Genomic DNA, 10207 nt, shown 5'->3' on the forward strand with positions numbered 1-10207 from the left:
ATATAATATATATATCTTATGTAATTAGGAATTGGCTTATGAAGTTACAGAAGCTAAGAAGTCCCAAGAGCTGCAGCTGGTAAGCTGGAGACCCAGAGCTGGCAGTGTAAGTTCCAGTCTGAATCCAAAGGCCTGAGATCCAGGAGAGCCCGCGGTATAAATTCCAGCTCAACCCTGAGTCCAAAGGCAGGAGGAGACTGATGTTCCGGCTTGCAGATAGGCAGAGAGAGTGAATTCTCCCTTATGCAGTCTTCTCTTCTATCCGGGCCTTCAGCGCACTGGACGAGGCCCACCTTCTAAATCAGGTCCAGACCCCACCGTTCGCGTCATCCGGAAACACCCGGACAGGTGCACCCGGAATGATGTTTAACCATGGCCCAGGCAAGTTAACACAGAAAATGAGCCCTCATAGACAGTTAAGGATAAGGAGAAGGACCTTTTGCAATGTAATCTGCTGGGGAAAGAGTGATTGCCAATCTGGTCCCTTCTCATTTGCTCCCTATTTAGTATGCGTTGACATTCAATGAGTGAGTGCATTTTTACTAAAAAAAATGAATCGAACATTTTATGTCTGTCCTTATTAGTGGAGATGATTAATTTGTATGGGGAAGGAGGTTTACTATGGATTTGGAGAAAGTCTCCAGTTTTGAGTGCCCATGGGGGGCCGTCAAACTTCTTGAGTCCGTGGTCGCAAAAATCTCCTGGGAAGAAGGTTTTCCAGGGCGGTTTCTGGCACCTCTGCCTCTCCAGCTGGAGGGCAATAAAACCGCCTCCCGGGTTGCACTTGGATCTGTTCTTTCAGAAGCCCCTCTCCTCGGGGCTGCTGGGCTGGGTGGGGCAGGGAGCAGGACTGGACACACTCCACCCTGGGCAGCCTCGCATCTCCTCCTTTCTGGTTAATGGAAAGTCCCTGAGCACCCAAAGGTGCTGGCAGGGTCTGAGCAAATGGCTGCTCTTCTCTGGGCCCAGTGCCCTAGTCCATAAAACTGGAGGTTGGCGTCCATGACCTTAAAGGGTTCTTCCAGCCTGGAAAGTCTGGGCTAGCCAAACCTCTTTCGGTTCTGAGTCTCTGAACTGAAGCTCTCACATGCAAAAAGGCCCTGCATCTCAGAGTCAGGCTGGGACGGCCTGCAGGAGAGTGTGTTCGGCTCTCTTTTCCCGGGGAAGGTGGGGGGGGGGGCGTCGGTGTGCCCCTGGGCTGCCTGAGGGGACTGAAATGAAGGGGGATGTGCTGACGTCGAAAACTACTACAGGTGGGCTCTGGGATGCAGAGGGGGCTGACTGGGGAAGGACCAGGGAGCAGTTGCTCATCTCTGTGTACATCCTATCTCAGGAGTCAGATGAGGTGACAACGGTAGCGTCTGAGGTTCTCTGGGCTGTCCAGGCAGGACAGGATACAGCTGAGACATCCTAAAATCAGGCTTCTTTCCTAAGCACATCAGTGCACAATCTCTTAGCGTGATTTTCTACCTTGACCCCCCCTCCCCACTTCCCCTGGCCTACTTCAGGTCCCCATGAGCCCTGCTCCTGGGCTTTTGCTTCCCAAACCATCTCCAGGTTTAGTCTCCGAACGAAGCATCATCTGTACCTATCGCCAGATTAATTTTCCATTGAACAGCTCAGATGATGGAACAGCCCAGCTCCAGAACTTTCCAGGATTGCATGAGCTGGCTCAGACATAGCTTTCCAACCTTTCTGGTGTTGGTCCCTTAAGCATCTTATGCTACAAATCAGGACATTCATTTATTCTTCAAACATTTGTTGATGGCCACTTACTAAGGGCCAGCACTGTGTTGGACACTTGGGACACAAAATCAAACAAGACATTGTCCCCGCTGTTGTTTAGCCTTTTTTGATTTCCCTCCTGATGCGCCATCGACTCGGTGCCCTGGAGGTCCCCTCGAGAAGCTGTGTACGGGCACCGCATCCTGTCGGCTCCCCGCTATGGCTCTGCTCTAGACGCTTTCCTGGCATGCTCTCCTTCTCTCATCCTAGTTGCTGACCTTCTCAATTGCCCTCCATCCTGAAAGCCCCCCTGGGCTGGGAGCCTCTCTTCTTCATCGTTGCCACTCCCAAAGGGCCTCGGATTCGGCCCGTCAGACGCCAGGGGCTCCGTAATGATTTGCTGACTCCTCCCAGTAAGGAGGCTGATGTTCTGACTGAGCCGGCTGGGTGCATTGCAGCTCTGAATTTAAGCGAGGTCTTCAAGCAGGGGCCCTCAGCAGTTCCCAAACTGGAGTTGCATAGAGAATCACCTGGAAAGCTTTTAAAACTCTCAGTGCCCAGGATGTGCCCCAGACAGAATCTGAATCGCGGAGGGTGAGACCCAGGCATGCCTACTTCGTAAGTTCCTCAGCTCCTTCTAATGTGTGGCCACGTTTGAGAACAACAGCAAATACTTGTTCACTGTTGAGAACAATAGTGAGGTGTGTTCCTCTCCAGGCTATGGGTTATCAGCTGAAGGGATTTGCACACTGGCTATAAAACATAAAATGACTTTGCTATAAGAATGTCCTTAGAAGGAAAACTTGGTAGTTTTACAAAGAAGAGCCAACTCATAAGAGCAAGAGTGGATTTACTGCAGTCCAAAGTTCGAGAGTTGTATTTCAGAAATGAGGCCTTAACCTCCAGGTGAGCAATATTTGGCAGAAGCAGGCTGTAAAAATTTACCAGTGAGCAAGTAAATAAAGAACCTTAGCATTAGAGAGAACGTGGCAATAAAGAAATATTAGCCCCGTTGCCTTTTGCCAAACACGAGCCCCCAAACCAACCTTGCTATTGACCCATCGCCATCCAGAGAAACGGGCCTGAGTGGCTGGTCACTGATTAGATTGTGGGAAAAGCCATCAGCCGGCTGTTGGGCCAGAAGGGAGTTAGCGGAGGGTGGGGAGGAGGAAGAAGGAAGGTTGCTTGTAATACAGTCATGCTATGGCTCCCTCAAAGTGACTGGGTTCATTTAGAAAGAGGAGGCAATCTCGTACGTGGAATCACCAAAATTACATCCTGTATTCGTGTTACATTTGAAATTCACCCTGTAGTTTGTACATGCAGATACCTTTCAATCTTTTTTTTTTTTTAATTTCTTTTTTTCTTCTCTGTTTTTAATGGTGGTACTGGGGATTGAACCCAGGACTTCATGCATCCTAAGCATGTGCTCTACCACTGAGCTATACCCACCCTTGATACTTTTAATTCTTACCAGGACAGTGTAAAATCCTGCACCAAACTAACTTGAATCCACTTCTCTTTTTCTGGCGGGGGGAGGACTGGGGAGCTTTATTTATTTATTTATTTTAATGGGGGCACTGGGGATTGAACCCAGGACCCCGTGCATGCTAAGTGTGCACTCTACCACTGAGCTACACCCTCCCTTCCTGAGTTCACTTCTTGAAATGTGTGCATTCTACCAAGATTCTCCACCTTTGGCTCACTGGTGAGTAAGGATGGACCAACAGAAAACCAAACTAATTTGCTGGCTAAAACCCATGATAGGACTAGTTAGTCCTGAGAAGCTAGTTCTGGTTAATAAAAAGCATGGTGTCTTAGTACAGTTAGCGCCCCGCCCCCCCCAGCTAATTCAGTCGTAGAAGTGACACGCTCATCTTGCCGGTGCTCTGAGCCTTGCTGAACTCCCATACACCAGGTTCCCTGGAATTTTGGCTTATGAGGCATGACCGACACACTACATGTGAATGGGTGGCAAAGAACTGTGGACACACACACATTACCCATATCTCTTCTGCTCACTGACCTGTTCCTGTGGTCCCTCAGACTTCACTCACAGACAGATGCTCAAAGATAAAATTAGTAATGATTTCAAGATGATGCCAACTGAGCATTTTACCCAACAGGGAGCCCTTCTGAGGGCGGGGCTCCATGCAATTGAAGAGGTTGCCCTGGTCCAGTGAAAGGAGCTGCACCGTCGACAAGGTGCGGAACAGCACAAGCTCGCAGAAAGCGCTTGGTAGCTGGTGTGATGTTCGTACCTGAAAGACTTATACTTCTGTTTCTGATGTATCCTAATGTCATAATCGTAAAGTTCTCTAAAAAGCTTCATTGACAAAACTGGTCATTACAGAATTATATAGAATAATGAACAACTAGAAATAACCTAAATATGTAACAAAAGAAGACGGATTAATTGATAGGCACTTCCTTGATGGAGTATTACACACCCAGTCCATGGAGACTACGTCAATGCATGGGGAGATGTGTCTGCTTAAACGTTAGATGGAAAAGGGGGAGGGGCAAGATAGAGGTGGGGGTTGAGGTACAAACTACTATGTATAAAATAAATAAGCTACAATATATACAATATATAATACAACACAGGGGAATATAGCTTATATTTTATAATAATTATAAACGGAATATAACCTTTAAAATTGTGAATCACTATGTTGTACACCTGAAAATTCTATAATATCAAGCATCAACTATACCCCAAAAATGTTAACTGGATAAACAAAAAGATGTAGTATTACATGCTTGATTCCATATGTTTCTCCAAGTAAATGTTAAGCAAATACGTTACAGTCCCTGGGTGGTAGATTATGAGCATTTTCTTTCATTTTCCATTCATTTCGAACTTCATTGGATGAACATTTATTTCTAAATTACATCTTGCCTACAGCCTGATTTTTCTGACGGTTCACATGACTTCTGGGCTTCAGAGTGATGATGCAAAGGCGTCAGGCAATTTTGCACGTTTTATACAGCTCATAGCAGGTGGCAGGGGAGACTGAGAAAGGACAGAAGGGGGTTCTTGGAGGAGGGAAGGTGTTGTTTCATTGATTTGTATTAGAGTTAACTGAAAGTGTTTTTAGCCTGAGGATTATATGAAGTCCAAAGACTGAGACTTAAAAAGGACCTGGATTTGAATCCAGCTCCACCTCTTACTAGCCGTGTGATTTCTGAGCCTCAGTTCCTGCAGCTGTGAAATGGGCACGGTACCCTCTCCACTAAGAGAACACCATTAGAACCTTGAACTAGACGCTGTGTGCACAAGACCTGTCCTGGGAAAATCCTTCTGGGAAACGTTGGTTGTTGGTTGCACCACACACAAAGCCTCACACCCCGTATTTCTCTAGGGGATTAGCCAGCCAAGGTTTGGCAGTTGAGATGGCAAGTTCATTTCCAAATATATTGTTTCCAGTAGAATTATCTTTTCAAAACAGTTTATGGTGTTTTATGTCTTGCAGACCACAGAGTTTATTGTGCATCATTTTTATAGCTTCATGAGAAGGGTTCTTTTGCATGTTTTTAAAGTATTCCAAGAAAAATAAAAGAAGTTTCTATCATGGTCAAAAAACAAAACAAAACAAAACAAAACAAAACAAAACAAAACTCCTTTTAAGTCTAGAGGTGTCAAACCTAATGACCAGAAAAAGACCAAAGCATCTAGGGAACTTTGGTTGAACATTGCAAAATGAATAAGTCATGATTCTGTTTGTTCTGCATTCACTCCTTGGTTTGTTGGTTCACACACCCAGTGAGTATCTGCTGAGTGCCTGGAACTGGGTCCTGTGGATAGAAAGATGAGTAAGGTGTGATTCCCCTGCCCACCCTCCCCTGTGCCTCCCTTTCTGGGTGGCAGGCTTGAAAAGTAACAGTTACACTACTCTGTACACAAAGGATATGGGAGCCACAGTTGAGGGCACCAACCCTGGCTGAAGGAGTTGAGGATGCTTCTCAGAGGAGGGCCTTATCTCTTCCAAACCCCTTCAGAGCTCTGGCAGCTACAGCATCTCCATCATGGGGTAGTGGAGATGTAGGCTGGCCCCACTATTGGGCCGTGCAGTGTTGGTTAGAAAGGACAGGCCATCCAAAGACATCCCTCTCACCACTGTCAGCACTAGGGCCCAAGGCTTCGTCAAGAGGCTGAATGAAAGAAACTATTAGCAAAATAAAGGCTGGGTCTTCCAGACTCTAGCTCCCTACACGCCCATCTAACTGAGAACAGCCTTCTGCAAACATACTAATGGGTTCACTAGGCTAGAGAAATAAGGCCTTGCTTGTGAGTGGGTACCATTAAGAGATGCAGTGTGTGAGAGGAGTAGGTATTTTCTGACCACCTGGATCAGAATCATTTGCAGGTATTTGTTAAAGAGCCAGTCCTGTTTGTCTACCATGAAGGCACTAAAAAATCTCTGGGCATGGGGCTGGTAATACGCTTTTGACCAGATTCCTGGTCATTCTTGCACACAACCTAATATTTAAGAAGATGTGTTATATAAGTACAATGGACTACTACTCAGCCATGAAAAAGGAACGAACTCTTGCCATTTGCAGCCACATGGGTAAACCCGGAAGGTGTTGTGCTACGTGAACTAAGTCAGACAGAAAAAAACAAGTACCGTACGATTTCACTTCTATGTGGAATCTAAAAAAACAAAACAAAACAAACAAACAAACAAACAAAACAGAAACAGATTCATAGATACGGAGAACCACCTGGTGGTTTCCAGAGGGGAGGGAGGCGAGGAGATGAACAAAACAGGTGAAGGGGATTAAGAGGTACAGACCTCCAGCTGTAAGATAAATGAGTCATGGGCACATAATGCCCACTTGGGAAGCACAGTCAATAATACTGTCACAACTTTGTATGGTGATGGATGCTAACTGGTCTTATTGCTGTGATCATTTCTGATCATTACTGTAGAAAAATATCAAGTCACCGTGTTGTTCATCTGAAACTCAACTCATACAATATTGTATGTTAATTATAACTCAATGGAAAAAAAATCACTGATACAAGAGAAAGAACAGGTAGCTGGAAGTCAGTAGTCCTGGTGCTACGGCGTGGGCAAGTCATCCCACCTCTCTGAGCTTTAGCGTCCACATCTGTGGAACGGGGCATGAAAATGCTGTTTCCCCTGTAGTGCGCTTGTGAGATTGAAATAAAATGATGATGGTCTCACCTTGGAATGATAACATGCCTTACCGTGCTTTTCAAAGAGCTCTTAACTGAATGAAAGTCCTTTAATAAATTAGCGGGAGTGTGTGTGGTGTAGTCTTTCTATCCTCTGGTGTGAGTTGTAACTTTGGAGGTACTGTCAACATAATCAATTTGCACTGAATGAAATGTGTTTTGGAAACAAAATGACAAAGAATACCTTGGATTTCTTTGGAAGTCTAGTCTCGCAAGAGACATGTGAAAACAAATGATGTCAATGCAATTTGAAAATAATGATAATCATCATAATAAAAATATTTAGATGAATAGCAGTGATTATAGTCAACATTTTTTGAGTATTACTATGTGCCATGAACTCTGCTAAGTATCTGTATTTTCTCATTTAAGGCTCATTATTCTCCTGTAAGATGGGCATCATTACTTGAATTCTATGGATGATGAAACTGTAGTTCAAAGAGGTGAAATAATGTGTTCAAGGGCACAAAGAAGAGTTCAGATTCAAATCCATGTCTGTCTGGTTCTCAGGTTCTCCTTTGTCTATTGATCGACAAAGGATCCAGGAAACTAGTGGGTTTGCAATTGTAAATTGCCAGAATTGAGCTTAAAGTCCCTGGTCTGAAAGGTGCCTTAACGCAGTAACTTTCAATCTCCTGACAGCAACCCACAGTGGCAAATGGACCTTACATCATGACCTGGTGCACATACACACATGCACACACACGTGCGCACAGATGCCTATATATGCTTCTGTGTGTGTGTGTTTGTCACGACACAATACTCATCTTTACTCTGATTTTTTTTTCTTTTTCTTTTTTTAATGCGGTGGTGACTGTTGATTTGATTACCTGCTAATAGGCTTGATGGTTTGAAAACCTCACCTTAAGAGATGTACAGATATTGAGACGGTCTTCTCTTTTACAGATGTGAAGACTATGGCCAAGAGAGGGAAAGCAGTTTGAGACAGAGCTCATTGGTAATTAGCAAGAAGCCACTAAACTGCTAGTCTAGGGTTGTTTTTTTTTTTTTTTTTCCTGTTGACAGGGTCACCATTCTAAAATGGCAGTCCTACAAACGGAAATAGCATTTATTTTGTGGTCTGAGGACTCTAGATTCAAATCTGAACTCCACCTCCTCCAGCTATGTGACTGGAGGTGTGACTTCGTCTCTCTGACTCCGTCTCCACCTCTGGAAAAGGGGGGGTAACCATACCCATTTATCAGGTGTATTGGGAAGGTGAACTGATATTAAGGCCTAATGCCTCAACACAGGTGAGACACCTCAGGTAACTAGGGGAGACTCTAAATAGAGGATGATAAAGGCTGAGGGTCATTGTGAGGTCAGCATTAACATAACCTCAAGCATTCTCAGAATTCAGTGCAACCTAAGGATCTTAGATGCAGAGAGAACGTTTGTACGTGTTACTGTGGTATTGTGGGGAGAATATCGGCTTTGAAGCCAAATAGACATGGCTACCAATCCCAGTGCTAGAACCTTCTAATTTCAATGAGCCTCAGTTTCCATCTTTGTAAATTGGGATATTAAAACCTCCTTCAAATATGATCCAAAAAATCTCATTCCTGGGCATATATCCAGAGGGAACTTTAATTCAAAAAGATACATGCACTCTAATGTTCATAGCAACACTATTTACAATAGCTAAGACATGGAAAAAACCTAAATGTCTATTAACAGATGATTGAATAAAGAAGTTGTGGTGTGTTTATTCAATGGAATACTACTCAGCCATAAAAATGAATAAAATAATGCCAGTTGCAGCAACATGGATGGACTTGGAGATTGTCATTCTAAGTGAAGTAAGCCAGAAAGAGAAAGAAAAATATGATATAATATCACTTACATGTGGAATCTTTTTTTTAAAAAGACAAATGAACTTACTTACAAAACAGAAATAGACTTGCAGATGTAGAGAACAAACTTATGGTTACCAAGGGGGAAGGGGGTGGGAAGGGATAAACTGGGAGTTTGAGATCTGCAGATATAACTACTATACATAAAACAGAAAAACAGCAAGTTTCTACTGTATAGCACAAGGAATGATAATTCAGTATTTTCTAGTAACCTATAATGAAAAGGAATATGAAAACAAATCTATGTATGAGCATGTATGACTGAAACATTATGCTGTACACCAGAAATTGACACATTGTAAACTGACTATATTTGAATAAAAAAACCTAATATTAAAAAACTAATCTCCTTCAAGAGATACTGTGGAGATTCACTGAGGTATTTTTTCCCATATTTTCTTTTTCTCTCTTAACCTTAGAAATTTTATGTATCTTTGAAATTTATCTTTTTTTAATTGAAGTATAGTCGATTTACAATGATGTGTTAATTCTGGGTGTACAGTATAGTGATTCAGTTATACATATATGTATATTCCTTTCCATATTCTTTTTCATTATAGGCCACTACAATGTATTGAATGTAGTTCCCTGTGCTATATAGTAGGACCTTGCTGTTTATCTATTGAAATTTATCTTTTTATTATGAAAAAACATCAAACATGCACAAAAATAAAAAGCATAGTAAAACGAACGCCCATGGCCCCACTGTCAAATTTCCAGCCTTCAGATGACACTGTAGCCGCAGCCAACAACTTGACTGCAACCTCATGGGAGGCCTTGAGTCCAGAGCACCCAGCTAAGCCACATCCACATTCCTGACACGAAACTGTGAGATAATCAACACTTACTGTTTCAGGTTGCTAGGTTTTTGTCACTGCTTAGTTATCCAGCAACAGAAAACTAAGATGAGAACCAAAGGAAATGATAAATATTAAAGCACCAGGTCAGTGCTTAATACACAGTACATCCTCAGGAAGTATTAACTTGCTATGAATGGTAGCAGCCTCTTAATAGGAAATCATGACAGACTCTGGATAAATGCTACAGCAGAGCACATAGAGGTAGTGTAGGAGCCTGAAGGAGGAAGCTTCCAAATCTGGAGTCAAGGGAAGAGTTCACGGAAGACATGAGTTTTGGATTGTTCAGGATGAACAGGGATATGAGATGGGGAACGGGGGGTAAGACTATGCTTTGTAGGGGACACACTACAAGCAAAGCCATAGACGGTGAGAGAGCTGTCTGTTTGAGGAAGTAAGTGGTGCAGTGCTGAGCAGGCTTACATGGCGAGAGATGAAATTGAAGTCAGACCACAGAGGACCTTAAATTCAGTAAAATCTGCTTTATACTGGACGCTCCCTAGAATCACATACTCAGAGAAGTAGAAAAGACTGTGGACATAAGATAGTTCTTTGCCCACCTCCTC

The 10207-nt window shown here is 43.4% G+C and overlaps 1 non-coding gene across 1 annotated transcript; it reads right to left on the bottom strand.

The window, feature by feature from the left end:
• Positions 1-3105: 3105 nt before the first annotated feature.
• Positions 3106-3178, bottom strand: TRNAP-AGG (transfer RNA proline (anticodon AGG)). Its single transcript has one exon. It is a non-coding gene; the product is annotated as a tRNA-Pro (tRNA).
• Between the last annotated feature and the right edge of the window lie 7029 nt (positions 3179-10207).

Source organism: Camelus bactrianus, chromosome 4 (genome assembly GCF_048773025.1).
Source record: "Camelus bactrianus isolate YW-2024 breed Bactrian camel chromosome 4, ASM4877302v1, whole genome shotgun sequence".
In the NCBI taxonomy this organism is placed as follows: Eukaryota; Metazoa; Chordata; class Mammalia; order Artiodactyla; family Camelidae; genus Camelus; species Camelus bactrianus.